General features: G+C 32.0%; 1 long non-coding RNA gene across 1 annotated transcript; it reads left to right on the forward strand.

The window, feature by feature from the left end:
• Positions 1-11,018: 11,018 nt before the first annotated feature.
• On the forward strand, positions 11,019-12,986 carry LOC121215369 (uncharacterized). The gene is made up of 2 exons (XR_005911212.1): positions 11,019-11,372; positions 12,426-12,986. It is a non-coding gene; the product is annotated as an uncharacterized lncRNA (long non-coding RNA).
• The last annotated feature ends 3,468 nt before the right edge of the window (positions 12,987-16,454 follow it).

Raw genomic sequence — 16,454 nt, forward strand, 5'->3', positions numbered from 1 at the left:
TAGTGAGAATTTGATACGGTTGTGTTGAGTGGTGAGACTGAGAGGAGAACCACATGCCTAGGTGAGACCAGAGGAAAAATTAGATGGTAATTTCTCATTTAGGATGAGACCGAGAGGAGTTGCTAGTTAGAAGTGGAAAATGAAAAAATCAAGTCGTATATATATTAGCTAGTACTGAGGGTGTCATGACATACCCTTGATGATGGCTACAAAAGAGCATACTGGTTGCTATGTCGTGACACAAGTCCTGGTGTGTTGCGACATCGACTCCTAGAACGAATTTAAACACGAAAAAGAGGCATTTTGGTCCTCACAATCAAATTTAAAGCTCAAGAACATTAGGCAACCTACAGTTAAGGAAAACGGTCACTTGAAGGCTATAAATAGGCTCCTTTGGCACATGTTATTTTACCTTTTCATTAACCTAGTTTCTTTCTTTAAGATTTAGTTTCATTTTCTTTCTTATGTTTCTAGAGTTCAGTTTATTTGTTCGTTTTTCTCTTTCAAGAGATCGGGATTGTGGAATTATTCAACTCTGTTGGTTTACGCTTAATATCAATACAATTAGGATCTTTCATTTACTTTATCTTGTCGACTTAATTAGCATGCTTTCTCTTTATATCGATTATATATTGTTTATGAATGTCATGAGAAACTAATCCTTCTATGAGAGATTAGTGAGTAGAGGTATAATCTACTAATTGTTTTGTAGGGTTACTCAATGGATCAACTATTCAGGAAAGGGAGAACATGAAACAAACCCTAGGCCTGACAACCCCGGGAAATCATCAAGGTAGGCATTAACCCAAAATTAGTATTGCCCATCCGTGAACACCTTAACTCTAAACCAGTCTGCACTGTGAGGTCAGAAGATAAGTAGTTCTTACTGACTCGTTATGTTAGTGAAAGATCAGAAGATCCTGCTAAGGTAGCGACTACTTGATTCACGAGGAACCCGAGATGACAGTTGATGGAAATTACCGAAGCGAGCTAATCACCCATAATCAGATTTGATTTATTCTTCCTTTTTATTCTCTTAAATCTTATTTTTTATGTTGTTTTATTTTTATTATTATAAAACCCTAAAAATTCTTTATTTTATATTATTCGTACTATAATAAAATGGAAAGTACTAATTAGATCTTTTAGTGTTTAGGTTAAAATTGATCTAGCGCTCACCTCCCTTGGGTACGATCCTCGAAGTACTTACCCACTCCGTTGTAAAACTATATTACAACTAGACCCATATACTTGTGGATATCGCCTTGTAATTTTATATTTTATTACAGTATTCACACTCTAGATGTTATTACGTCCGGAGGCGGCCTGAATTCATAGCCCAATGAGAGGGTAAATGTTATCCCCTCATCAATATTACATGATAGATGAAAAGTAAGCATGTTCATGAGTCATTTGTCTCTGTAATGAATTATTTAATTACTATTTGATAGTAATTGACTTGTCATGAAGGAAGATGTAATGGTTACCATGAGATAAAACATGATTATATTTGGAGAACGGATTTATCCCAAAGAGATTAAGAACATGCTATGAGATAAGACGCTAATGACAAGGTCATTGGACGAACACTTATTAAGTAGCTTTCGTAATGGTATACAATAAGGGAGAGCTTAGTCATGATACTTTAATGGAATAAATTCATGATTAAATAATGCTACAATTAATAGGAAAAAAATTGAAACATAATTATAAATTATTTAAGTCCTAATTATATATGTTCAATCGATCCTTCTGCTAACTTGAGATAACCAAAATTGCATGTAGAACAAATAGAAAGAATTGAATAAAAATGAAGTAAGAGAAATAGATCACACGTATCATTATTCATAGTATTAAATATGTCCAATCGGTTCCTCTGCTAGCTTGAGATAACTAGAATTGCATGTAGAACAAATAGATAGAAATGAATGAAAACAATGAAGTAAGATAAATAGATCACATGTATCATTATTCATAGTAAATGCATTTTCTTGCTAAGTACATAAATAACTTGGGAATTAATTTAAGGTTCTTAAAATCTTTATTTAATTAATTATTATTAAATAATTGAAGTTCGAAGATGGAATTAAATTAATTAGTCATTATGGGATTTGTTTAATAAGGAAATTAAATATATTTCCTCATAAATTTTATTACGAAAAGGTTGTTATGACTTTAACGAAATCAGAATTGGGTTTAGAAAATTATTTATTTGAATTTAATTAATTTATAAATAATATTTATTTTTGGAAATAGAAAATAAATATTGGGTTGGATTAAATTATAAAGTGTTGGGTCAAAAGTTCAATAAGCACACATAATTGGAGCCAATAAATTATAAGCCCAAATTAACCCTTATATAGTATGAAGGGAAGCAACCCTAGTAGAAAATACAAGGGTGTGTTGTTCACTATTCTAGTTGGAGTAAGATTCTATTATTTATTTAAATAATAATATTTAGTTGATACTTATTAAACAAGAACTCTTGTACTTCTCCCTAAAAATAGAGAGTACCAGTTGAGATATTTACATAATACATTCATATATCGTTATTCTACCAAAAAGTAGTGATAATTTGTTATTTATTTTCTTATTAAACCCTTGTCGTTGTTGGAATTATTTTTTAAACACATGGACAAGAGAGATAAATGCAACTACGAAATTAATTCTTGAACTACACTGAGTATCTCCCTACTTAATAGAACAAGTCATTGAAGCTTTGAGAGGAACGAAGGATAAGTCTACTTCATTATATTTTTTGAGTGCATAAATAGGGAAGTTTCCTAATTCTTCGCTTATTTTTGGAACATTGAGGACAATGTTCGATTTAAGTGTAGGGGAGTTGAGTCAATATAGTTTGCATGAATTTTTAGTTAATAATTTTTTTATAAAATTATTGCATGATGCATGTAGTTTGCATGGAATCCTAACTTGATGAGATGTTGAATTATTTTTATATGCCTTTGAGATTTGTAAATTTATTGTAATGAATATTTTTGAAACCTAAATGTTTACTTTATATAGAATTTGCAACATTAATTTCTGTTGTTAGGATGTTTGTTAGAACAAAATATGCTTCATATGGTCTTAATTCACCATTCTTTTCCATTGATATGTTTTTTTATAATTGGTTTCAGAATTTTTTTTAATGAATAATATGGATTGAAGCATGCATACAAAGAATGATCTAGGTGAAATTTTGATATGTTTAAAGCTTGAGTTTTGGATTGAATATTGATAAATGTGCTTAATTGGACAATTTTGACAATGAGCATGAGAATTGATGACTTCGCTATCTACTTTATGAGCTTCAAAAAGAACTAATAGCCCAACACAATAACCAAAAGTAGGTGCTTGGTTGTCATTTACCTTCGCATCAAAAGGTTTGGTGTTTTCTAGTATACTCCGCTAATGTAGATATGAGTAAATTCAAAGGTAATAATTTAGTGTAATTTAGTATAGGTACTTAGGTTGTCATATACACTCGCGTTTAAAGGTAATAATTTGAAATTAAAAAAATTAAGAAAAATAAGATTAATTGTATCATTGTTTGAATTATTCTTTTATCTCATGCTAATCAAGAAATTTTTGTGGTAAAGTTGAAGGAAAAGAAATTTGATACTTTATGCTTTATTCATATTGTGGACGTTGGAAACCTAATGACTTTCAAAAGCATGATGAAGTTTGAAAATATTCTCTTTATTTTTTTCTAATCTCTTATACATAGCATAATCTTAGGGAAGACAACCACAAACAAGCAGGAAGGTCTATTGTTTCTATTTTTCCTAATTGTATAAATTACTGTTACTACTATATTTTGTTTAGCATATATAATTTTGCATGTGTTCATGAAAGCATGCCTGCTTGCTTCATTGGTATATAATGATATTCTCAATTGAAAATTTGAGATAAATATTTTCTTAGATCACATATGCACTTGTATTTGAATTTTCATTCTCATTAGTTTCATGCTTGAGCAAAAGCATTGTTCAAGTGTGGGAGAATTTGATAAGTGCGTAGTTTCCTAATTATTTGTGATATTTATTGTCTTTAATTATGCTATTTATATTTTTACTTAAATTATTTATAATTATATTTTATTTATTATGGATTTATGGAATAATTGAAGAAAAAGGAGTTTAGAGTTTATTTTGACAAGTTTTTTGCAGTTTGGACTCTTACCATAGTTCAGTTTCAATGTTTTGCTCATAACTTGAGCTACAAACCTCTATTTTGGGCCCATAATATACCGATTTGAAGAGAATTGAAAGATATACCTAAATTTAGTTATGAATTAAGCTAAAAAAATTTCAAGAAGGCACCAAAAATATCCTCAAAGTTTGACACAAAAATTACTGAAAAACCTAGAAAAATTCTAATTTATGTATTCAATGGAACTTTCGTATTTTATTTATTATATTATTTTTCCTATAAATAAAAATTATTAGGTTGGGATACGGGGATGACCACTCTGAAATTTATTCTAATTTTGTGTTTTATTTTCTTTATGGCTTGCTAAAGTCTTCTTTTCTAGTTGAAGTAATATTCAAAGTTTGATTCTACGAAGTTTGTGAGATTGAATTGCTTTTAAGCTTTAGTATTTGCATGCCTTCTAGTTTAATTATAAATTTTCACGTTTGTTAAATATTCAATCAGTATTTGATAGCGTAGAATGATTGATTTGTCAATTCGGTAATTAATCGATCAATCGATTTCTAATATTTGTGACAACTGCATGATTATTTCTATAGTGTGGGGATGCGATCTAACTTAAATAAATCATGATTGTATGTTTGTCGCTTAGAATTGGGTCTATTTTGTTCTTAAAGCTATTGAGAAATTAAATTACTAAGCGATCATTATAGGGTTATTTGTTAATAAGGAAAGTAGGTAATGGCGATTGCCTTGATTATTGAGAAAGTAAGAAGAGATTCTTGCATTAAGGCCTAAGACATCTAAGTAAGGTTTCATCTCATTAATCACTTTATACACTTACGATGGTTCTCAATACTTTAAAAAATTTTCTCACTTATTAAGCATTCATTGCGAATTTCTCATTTACATAATTTTCTAGTTCATCTCTTTTCATTCACTTTTAGATCCACACGTATTCAATTGGTCATTCATTTCACGTTTAACCAAATTACTACATTCATGTTCATTTTATCACATGGCATATTTATAATTCTTTCATGAAAACTATAAACACTTAGCAATATCTCTTTTGTTTCAATTTTATCAAGACATGCTCATTTATAGTTCTTATTAGTCAAATTTAAGTGCTTCGTCCTTAGTAAATCTTAGTAAAATACTCTTGGACATGTTGGAAAAACCAACCTTACTCCAAACATATTGCAAATAAAGTGCATCCAACCTAACACCATACACACACACATGAAAAACGGGACCATTCACTTTCATGCTATGGTTAAAAGCCATCACATCACATTGTTGTTCCAAATACACATCGTTGTTCTAAGGCAGACATACACTAGTCCTTATTTTCATCCCAATTGCATCCTAACTATTTGACTGAGTTTACAAAACGCAATTCATTTTATCAACACTTTCAAATATATTTCAATTTCACAATTTTTAGAGTGTAATTTTACTTATAGTTTGATAAGTTTCCCATGTATTTTGATGTTCTAATATGCTTGTAAACTCATGTTTTGGTTAAATTTTGTATTTTGCAGGATAAAAAGAGAATTGGAATCACTTGGAAGCTATATAAAGGTTTTTATGGATAAAATGAAGTTTGGGTATTTTGTGGACTAAAAAGATGGGCAGATTATGTTCTGAGAAACAAAACTGCATAATTTTCTACAATTTTCAACAAACCACTATCTTTTTGGAAGAATTATTCAAAGTCTTCTTTTATGGGATTGATTAGGATTTGAACATATATTTTAAATTAAAACTTTATATTGAACTCTTTTCTAGGAGATCTTAGAGGGTATTTAAAGAGGCTTTGGGGCATGAAAAACAATAAACATGACTTTCACATTTTCTTCTGCTATTATTTTTCTCTTCATGGATTGTTAAATTCTTCATTCTAGTCAAGGAAAATTCTTCATGCTTTTAAATTCTTAAATATTTTTACATCTTTTGTTCTTCATATTACTGTTGATTTGGGAATTATATGAATTGGTCACTCTTCAATTTTTCAATTTAATATACAACCAATTAGGATCTTCTCAACCGTAATTGTGGCAAGGTTTTAATTTGTGTGGAGAATAACTTAGGTTATGAAGGTGTAGAATCTAGTTTAAATTATCAGCGTTGGTGTGAGATGGTTGGCTAAGACCAGGTCCTTTAAATCATAAGGTTCTTGGTAAGTTAAATCGTAGGAGCGTTTCCGTGGGGCTGCTTATCAATAAGAGAAGTAATCATTTGAGCGTCTCTTTGATTACCGAGAAAGTAAGGATATATTAGGCTATTAGAGTGTCTCGAGTAGCTATAACCAATTTATTCAAAAAGTTTAAAAAATCATTTCCAAAGTCAATGATCAATCTATGAATTTAAAAACTGTAATTTCCCTTGACTAGATATTTATCAAACCTTAAATTTTCCTAAATCTTACTATTTTGACTACATTATTTGCTATTAGTTTTTATTCCAGTTTGAACTTTAAAACACCCCTCAATTTTATTTTCTCATCTATTTTCTAGGAATTAGTCTAATCCACTTTCTGTGGATTCGATCTTACTCATCACTCTACAAAAGTTTGTTTTTTCTTTCTTTTCAAGCAGGATTTATTTTTGGAGGTCTCAAAAGCCTACCAAATTTTGGCATCATTGCCGGGAAGTGGTTCCAATTAGATTAATTTCCATTTACCTTATTACTTTTATGCCTCATTCTTTACGTATAGGTGAACTTCAATTTGATCCTGAAATTGAGAAAAATACAACACAATTAAGAAAAAAGGCTACGCATCGCAAACGAGTTTCTTCATCCTCACTTCCTCTATTGGAAACTATAGAAGAAGAAGAATCAATTCATTCAACTAGAAATTCTGAATAAGTAGAAGTCATGGATGAGCAAACTTTGTGACAATTGAATGCAGCGAATGTCACGCAGAAACCATTGTACATTAATTATCATGATCCAGAGGTGCCATTTGAACTCAAGTCCAGACTTATCAATTGACTCCCAACCTTCTGTGGACTTGAGAATGAAATTCCTCACAAACATTTGAAGGAGTTCTACGTAGTTTGTTCGAGCATGAGACCGTAAGGCATCATAGAAGATCAAATCAAACTAGGTGCCTTTTCATTTTCATTAACGAACCATGCAAAGGATTGGTTGTTCTACTTGCCTCCTGGATCAATTAACACATGGGAGGACATGGTGAGACTTTTCCTTGACAAGTATTTTCCTACCTCAAGAGCCGCTAACATACGGAGAGAGATTTGTGCCATTAAACAAAGAGACACCGAGACACTCCACGGTTATTGGGAAAGATTTAAATAGTTGTGTGTGAGTTTCTCTCAACATGGGATCTCTAAAAAATTTCACATTCAATACTTTTATGAGAGGTTGTTACCCATGGAAAGAAAGATGATGGATGCAGCAAATGGTGGAGCAATTGTTAGCAAAACTCCTAGATATGCTAGGGAGTTGATCAATGTTATGGCCACTAATTCACAGCAATTTAGCTTGCAACAATACACCACATTTAGACGAGTGAATGAGGTAAACATCTCTGCTCTTCAAAGTTAAATTTCTAATCTTACCTCTCTTTTGCAACAAATGTCAATGGGTAACATACAACAAGTGAAAGCTTGTGGTATTTGCACGAGCAATAGACACCCAACAGATCTGTATCCCATACTTCAAAAGGGTGTAACTGAGATTGCCAATATGGTTGGTGGATTTTATAGCCCACCTCAAAAGAAGTATGATCCTTACTCAAACCCCTTTAATCCGAGGTGGAGGGATCACCTGAATTTTAGCTATAGGACAAAGCCATACAATCCCCCACAAACTCAACATCGATCGTCTCATGAGTCATCTCATCAATAATTATCATCAAAGATAGGCATGTCCATTGAAGAAATAGTTCGTTCTCTTACTACTAGCACGCAACAATTCCATCAAGATACCAAGCCAAGCATAAAAAATTTGTAAAATTAAGAAAGACAACTTGCCTCATCTCTTAGCCAATTGGAATCTCAAGGTAAGCTACCTTCGTAAACTATTGTCAATCCAAAGAAAAATGTAAATGTGATTACTTTGAGAAGTGGTAAAGAATGTTAGATTGGTGGTAAGCCCCGTGGCATAGCGAAAAAATTATTCTGGCGATCATCAACCACGAGTCTATGTACAAGGAATGAATTGGGTTGAAATAGGGCTAAAAAATATACCTTTTCAAACTAAAATAGTGTGTAACATTGTTGGTTGGAAGCCTTTGCGCGATGTCAATCCAAGTCGCAACAAAAGTGTCTCAGCCTCTACGTAGTCCACCTAGTCAACCACGAATAGAAAAACTCTTTGAACAATTTCAGAGAGAATTTAAAGACGGCTACTAGACCCTTTAAATTTTTCTTTCTTACTTATTGACTCCTACATAATCAGGGATTATATTCCATTTATTAATATCATATATTAAAATAGAATAATTCCCCTTTCTACTTTGCAGAGAAAATCATGGAAGATATTAAAATTATATTCTTTCACAAGAATACTAACTTCCATAAATATTAATTTTGAAAGATGTTGTGAATCATATCCGCCAAGCAATCCTACTTGCCATGTAATTCTATCCGCCAAGCTATATTATGCACCAGGCAATACTATTATCTAGTCAATATTGTCCACTAGGGGATATTATCCACTAGGCGATACTGTTTGCTGGACAATACTGTCTGCCAAGTGAAACTATCCCCAAGGTGATACTTATCTACCAATTATAAGAATATGTCATATCATATGTAGGAGGTTATACGCCTATTTTATTAGTGTGAAGTTTGGTCGCTTTAATCATAAGGTGTGACCCTGTAGATTCTTGTAACGTTGTTAGTAATACTAGAACATTTTTAATGTTACAAGCAATAAGTGGCGTCTAGTATGACCCTGTAGGTTCTTGTAATGTTTGTAGTAATACTAGAACATTTTTAATGTTATAAGAAATGAGTGGCATCTAGCAACGCATCATTCCTACCCAAGTTACAAGAAGTCGTGATTTGACATAACCTTTTTAGGATAAACCTTTTCAGGCATCATATCCTTTTATCCATTATATCTAGATTGGACACAAGTCAAGGTATAGTCACATTTGTATAGTCCAATCTCATATTTCTTGATAATCTGAGTGGTCTATGTTAAGCAGATAAGTGTGATATCTCATATCAACTTATCTGAGCATGGCTATGCATTTCTAGTCTCACTCCATCAAGTGACCCAAGATATTACTCCCATTATGTAGGAGGGATAAATCGTATCTTGATCAATCATATCCCACTACATGGATTATGGTATATCCAACATCAGTCTTTATAGTACAACCTATTACAGTAAACGTTTGACTATATCAAAATATATGACTCGCGATGTTGGGATAATAATGATCTCAAGTCTGAGGATCAGATACATAGTAATCACTATGAGTAATGTTTGTGATTACTACATAATAATCCAAGAAACATACTCATGGCGAGTCAGTCCAAGTATGTTGTTCTCTAACACATACTCATGTATTGATTTTGACATCCCTATGTCAATGGCAATACTTTGTCATCAATCAACTACACATTAGTCTTAGTGCATTATTATTGTCCAAGCCTATGATAATACTTGACTAAGGACTTTTTAAGAACAATCATATTATTTTTAGGACTTTATTATTAATCAGTTTATTTTTATGTATAGAATAAGAAACTCAAATAACAATGGAAATGCTTAATATTAATAATGAGGTAAATTGAATATGTAATTATAATCATCTTATTATTGGTCTTTGGGCATACTCTAACAAAGAATTGCAGGAAACGAAAACGCGTAGCCAAATCTTGAAGGAAGGAACGAAAAAAGAAATGATACATCCAAATTAATCCAATGAAATGTCAAAGACATTGGTGATGCCACCTCCTTTTCCTCAAAGATTGGCCAAAACCAAGAAAGATACTCAAGAAAAGAAAATCTTTAAGACTTTCTGCAAAGTGGAGGTAAACATTCCATTACTTGATGATATTAAATAGGTACTTTGATTGGCAAAATTTCTCAAGGAGTTGTGCACCAACAAGAAGAAACTCAATGGAAATGAAAAGGTAAAAATGGGTAGAAGATGTATCTGCAGGTTTCCAAAAGAAACTCCCTCAAAAATCCAAGGATCTAGGTATGTTCACTATCCCATGTCTAGTTGGAAATGTTAAAATTGAAATCGCTATGTTGGATTTAGGTGCTTCTATTAATGTTATGCCTCATTCTATTTATTATGCTAATAGAATGGGTCCTTTAAAAGAAATTGGAGTAGTTATCCAACTAATTGATCGATCACATGTGTCTCCAACTAGTGTGTTTTGGAAGATGTTTTGGTTCAAGTTAATGGACTGGTTTTTCTTGCAGATTTCTATGTCATAGACATGAAAGAAGAAAACTCTTCTATTCCTATCTTGATTTTGTTAGGAAGGCCATTTTTGGAAACATCAAAAGCAACACTTAACGTGCACGATGGGGAAGTTATCAAATTCAACATACATGATGCCATGAAATATCCTAATAATGCATGTTTATTATTTGCTTTAGATGTCATTGACCCTTTAGTAGAGGAAGTCTTTAAAATTACTGGCGGGGATAACTTAAGAGTGATCCTCAACAAGAGCTACAAACTTGAAGAATTGGCAAAAATTGAGGAAGGGTCTTTGATAAATTCCAATTTGAAAGGAACACTTCATGAATTAGAATCTCTCAAAGTTGTCTATCACGAAACGCCAAAAATAGAATTGATTTCTTCTAACAATAAATTGTTACCTTCAATTGTGCAAGTACCAAAACTTGATTTGAAGCTTCTTCTCGACCACTCAAAAAATGCATTTTCGGGATAGAAGAAAACTCTACCAGTGATTATATCCAGCAAGTTAGGTACAACTAAAGAAGAGAGGCTCATTCAAGTTTTGCAAAAGCTGGAAGAAACTCATAAGGATGCATATGAAAATGCATCCATCTACAAAGAATAGACAAAGGCCTTCCATGATCAAATGATTTCTACGAAAAAATTTTATCTTGTTCAAAACGTGCTGCTTTATAAATCTCATTTGAAATTATTTCTTTGAAACTTATGCTCTAGATGGATAGGGCCTTTTGTTATCACTAACATTTTTTCTCATGGTACAGTAGAAATTTAAATTCTGGACACCAATAAAATCTTCAAGGTAAATGGTCATCTTTTAAAGCATTTTTATGAAGGTTTTCAAACTAATGAGTTAAACCCGATCCAATTAAAATGTCCAAAATACAAGGAGTGAAGAGGGAGTCACGTCGAGCTAAAGACGTTAAAGAAAGGAACTTCATGGGAGGCAACCCATGGGATTTCTTATTAATTTCATATATTTTTCATGTTTGATTTCTTTTTAGGTAAGATTGAGAAGGATGACAAATTTGGGTAAATCAAGAATAAGGCATGCCCACACCTTATTATTGCAGAACATCAGGAAGTACAAAATTTTTGTTCACAAAAGAAATTCAAGAATAAGGCATGCCCATGCCTTATTATTGTAGAACATTAAGAAGTACAACATTTTTTTTCATAGAAGAAACTCTAAAACAATACGTGCCCATAACTTATTCTTAAACTCCTTTTGCCAAAAAAAAATACAATTTCCCAACATTTTTCTCTTATTTGTTTCATTTAAAAAAAGAAAAAAATAGCAAACTCTACTAATAAAAAGAATCCCAACCGCTCAAGCCACTTTACCCAAAATCCTCCCACACGAACAGCCTACAACTTTGAACTTCCATCCCTCACGAAATTCACACAGTTTCAAACAATCATGAAGCACAACCCTCTCGCATCCAGAACGTTGAGTCGTTCAAAACCCAACAAAAAGGACCAGTAATGATGTGATTCCGATCACATCATGTAACTCATCAAGAAAAACTTAAGATTGGCCCAAGCTCGAGGGGCCCAAAACTAAAATGAGATTCATCAAACGAGTGTTTTATTTGATATTTCCATGTTTTGTTGTTTAACGTGTTAGGTGTCAAGTTAATTTGTATTTCATTCATCCACAGCTTGTTATTTACATTTATGTGTTAAGTGTGTCGTTATACATATGTTGCTTAATATTAGGTTTTGAGTGTGTGATGTTTTCATGATTAAAGTCTAGAATCTAAGTTAACTTGTCGAGAGTGTCACGTTTTACATTTTTGGTAGGTTTGGAATTGTGATTAATTGCCATGTTCTAACACCTATTTATGTGTTGTAGGTGACCATTTGGTGGACCTACTTTAATGTTTAATGCATGCATAAGGAACATTCATGGGACCAACACTTTCAAGCCATTATGAAGATACATGAGACCATTCGTATGGGAGGGCCAAGTACATACCTTCATGCATTCCTTAATGAGGAAGAGTTCATGAACAAACAAGGGAGATGCACCTCATTAAATCGGCCATTGAACCAGCACATACATTAACCAAAATGGGAGAAGGATATTTTTGGAAATTAAAAGGCTACACCTACATTGAATTGGACAAATACTTCCTAGCTAAGCATGCATGAATGCCAAGTGAAGAGACATCACATTTATTCGGCCAAGCATGTACCAAACATCAAGCATGAACCGAATTTACTTCATTGAGTGTGAACACATTGATGTTTTAGTGTGAACAACTTAAATGTTAGGTGTAAATGTGTTTATGTTAGTGAGAATTCATTTTATGCTGAAATTTGAATGGCCATTTTAAAGGCCTACAAAAACCATGTAAAAGGGACATTTTTAGAGACATACCATCTTTGAATATAAAAACTTATTTTGTGAGAATTGTTTCTCTCTCGATTTTTAACCGAACTTATCAAACTTTTACAAGTTTGTGGCGTTCACCCTTTGTCTTATCATCCCGTAACCCATCCAGGGGTATGGCGACTTCTACCATACCAAGGTTTGAGTTACTTGTCAAGTTTAAGCGGGTCGAGTTCCTCTATAACTTTAGTTCCTTAAAGCATTCGAGTACTTCGGGTCAAGGTTTCCACCATCCTTAGAACCTATTCAAGACGGTCCCTCATTTAAGTAATTTTTCGAACATTCCAAGCTCGAAAAACCGTATCTAGCAAACTCAACTTTGTGCCAAGACCACTCTCATGCGAAATCTTGCATTGCACAACGGTTCGAGATTTTTCAGCAGCTTACTCTCCTCTCAACTCAATGAACTAGATCTGCCATGAATTAATGCTCATGGACCTCAAGGGAGCTTCTTTTCCTTATCTCTCATAACTAGTTGATCCATGTATATCTATTTTTTTACATTGAGGACAATGTATGCTCTTAGTGTGGGAGAGAGTCTCTGATTGTGCATTTAAGAACAGGATTTTTTTTGCCTTCTTCTAATATGTTTAATGTTACTTTCTCTGTTAACCTCAAGTTTGAAAAAAAAAAGTTTGCTTAGTTTCTTGCTTAGTTGATGATATCTATCCTTTGAGTCAAGTTGAGAAAGTGATAGGATTCAAGTTTGGGAATGGTCGAGTTTTTGCTACTAACAGGTGAATAATTTTCTTTGTTGATTAACTGAATGAGAAGTGACGTAAGATTTGACAAAAAAGTTAACCCTTTCTGTGAGTTATTTAAGCCAATAAGCATGCATCATTATATGGTTTTTTTTCCATAGAGTGATTGTCAAGCATAATTAGATGTTTCTAGAACTTGCATTGTTATTCATATTGAGACCACATCTCGAAATTTGGAATGTGTTGAAATGAAAAGGGCATTTAGGAATAACCATTTTGAGCTTAAAAAGCCAACCTTGGCATTGACCAATAGAAGACAATTTGAGCTTTAGCCTTTGTTTGGAAAGTAGTCGCATTATAAGCCAATTTGACCATTTTTGTTGATTTCCTATGTTTGTACCCGGATCAAAGGATTTACATTGATCTCCTTACTTGAAACGCATTGAACTCAAGCTACCCTTTGGAAAAAAGAGAGAGAGAGAGAGAAAATGAATAGTAATTGCTACAAGTATCCCGAGATCTTTTTCTCCTTTCTCACACAAAAAAAAACAAAATATATATATCATGGTAAGATTCTCGGGTTAATTAGTTATCTTTCCCATTGGTTACTTCCTTATAGCTTGAGTAAAAAAATAACGTCAAGTTTTAGGTAAAGAGTATATGTATTTTGAAATATTTTCTAGGAGATCTTAGAGGGTATTTAAAGAGGCTTTAGGAACGAAAAACAATGAATAAGACTTTCACATTTTCTTCTGCTATTATTTTTCTCTTCATAGATTGTTAAATTCTTCATTCTAATAAAGGGTGATTCATTGAAGTGTGAGATTAATGTTCTTCATGCTTTTAGATTCTTGAATATTTTTACATCTTCTGTGCTTCATACTATTATTGACTTAAGAATTGTATGTACTGGCTACTCTTCAATTCTTCAATTTAATATACAACCAATTAGGATCTTCTCATCCATAATTGTGGGAAGGTTTTAATCCATGTGGTGAATAAATTAGGTTATGAAGGTGTAGAATCTAGTTTAAATTATCTATATTCTAGTGTGAGACGATTGGCTAGAATTGAGTCCTTTAAATCATAAGGTTGTTGGTAAGTTAAATCCTAGGAGCATCTCTGCGAGACTGTTTATCAATAAGAGAAGTAATCATTTGAGTGTCTCTTTAATAACCGAGAAACTAAGGAGAGATTAGGTTATTATAGCCTCTTGAGTAGCTATAACCAACTTATTCAAGAAGTTTATAAAATTATTTGCAAAGTCAATGATCAATCATGAATTTAAAAACTGTGATTTCCCTTGACTAGATATTTATCAAACCTTGAATTTTCTTAAATCTTATTGTTTCGACCACATTATTTGCTATTAATTTTTATCCCAGTTTGAACTTTAATCCCCTTATTCAACTTTAATCCACAATTAATCACATAGGCACTTTTATAATAATATTAAGTTGACATATATAATCAAAATCACTTTTACATGCTCAATGTGCCACTTCACAATTTCACATTTCAACTAGGTGTATTACACCACTAATTTACTTTCACTTAAATAATCAATAAATATTTTCACTTTTTCCACTTTATGATATTATAATACATGAAGTCAATTTCCACTTTTAATGTTGTTTTATTTCACTATATCAAATTGTTATTTATTGACATCTCCAATTAATACCAGCTTTTAAGGTTCTCATTATACCACGGCATTCAAATTTTTACAAGACCTTAGTAGCTTAATATTATACAAATTAATCAAGGCTTATCATTATTACCATTTTTTGTTCCAATTATAACATTATAACAAGCCATGGTCTCTCACATTTACCTCGACTATTTATTTCATTAACTATTCCATCTCATAAATATTATTAATGATAAAGTTAAATTTAAGAGTACTTAACCTCTTGAATGACCTAACATCAAGGTTATTAAAGTTCACTTTTCTCCCTTAATCCTTTATCATCCCATTTTTCTAAGATTAGAATCTCTTTCTCTTCTATTTTTTTTTTCATTTCTCCTCCCAAAACCAAACACAAGTTTTTATTAAACCATGCTCAACACATTTTCTATGCATTAAGGTCTTAAATATGGCTGGAGGAAATGGAGAAAAACATGTTTCCTACCTTCTTGAATCTTTCTCTCACTAGAATCAAACTTTAGTTCACTAGCCACTTGAAACCTTAGGTCTTGAATGAAGATGGTATTGATGAAAAACAATGAAAAATGGTGTTTTTATTATTATTATCAAGATTTAATGAAAGAAACTTGAGTTTTCTTTTGTAGGGGTTTCACTTAAAAATGAAAGACGAAAAAATGGTCATGGGAGGAGAGTTTATCCTCCCCCATAGTTGATGTCGAAATTGAGAAGAGATGAGAAAAATCTAATTTTCTTTTCATTTAATCCACCATTTAAAATTGGTTAAAGTCAAATAAGTCAAATTCAACACTAATGTGTGGTCCACATTTAATCTTCAGTTATAATCCAATCCAATGGCTAAAAATTGATCTCAACAATTTAATATCTCATAATAGAGTATTTCTAATAATAAATACTTATGAAAAGATAAGAATGTCCTTGAGTGAAAAAATTATACTTCTGCCTCTTAGCACAATTTCTTCACAATAATAAGAACTTATCAAATTCAAATCTTATAGTTCACATTTAATTCTTCTTTGGATGACAAAGATTACACTTTTAACCTTCTCTCGGTACAATAGAAAATTTATAATTTAGTCCATATACTTTCAAATCTTTCTCAAATTAGTCCAAAAGTGATCT

This window comes from Gossypium hirsutum, chromosome D03 (genome assembly GCF_007990345.1).
Source record: "Gossypium hirsutum isolate 1008001.06 chromosome D03, Gossypium_hirsutum_v2.1, whole genome shotgun sequence".
Classification (NCBI taxonomy): domain Eukaryota; kingdom Viridiplantae; phylum Streptophyta; class Magnoliopsida; order Malvales; family Malvaceae; genus Gossypium; species Gossypium hirsutum.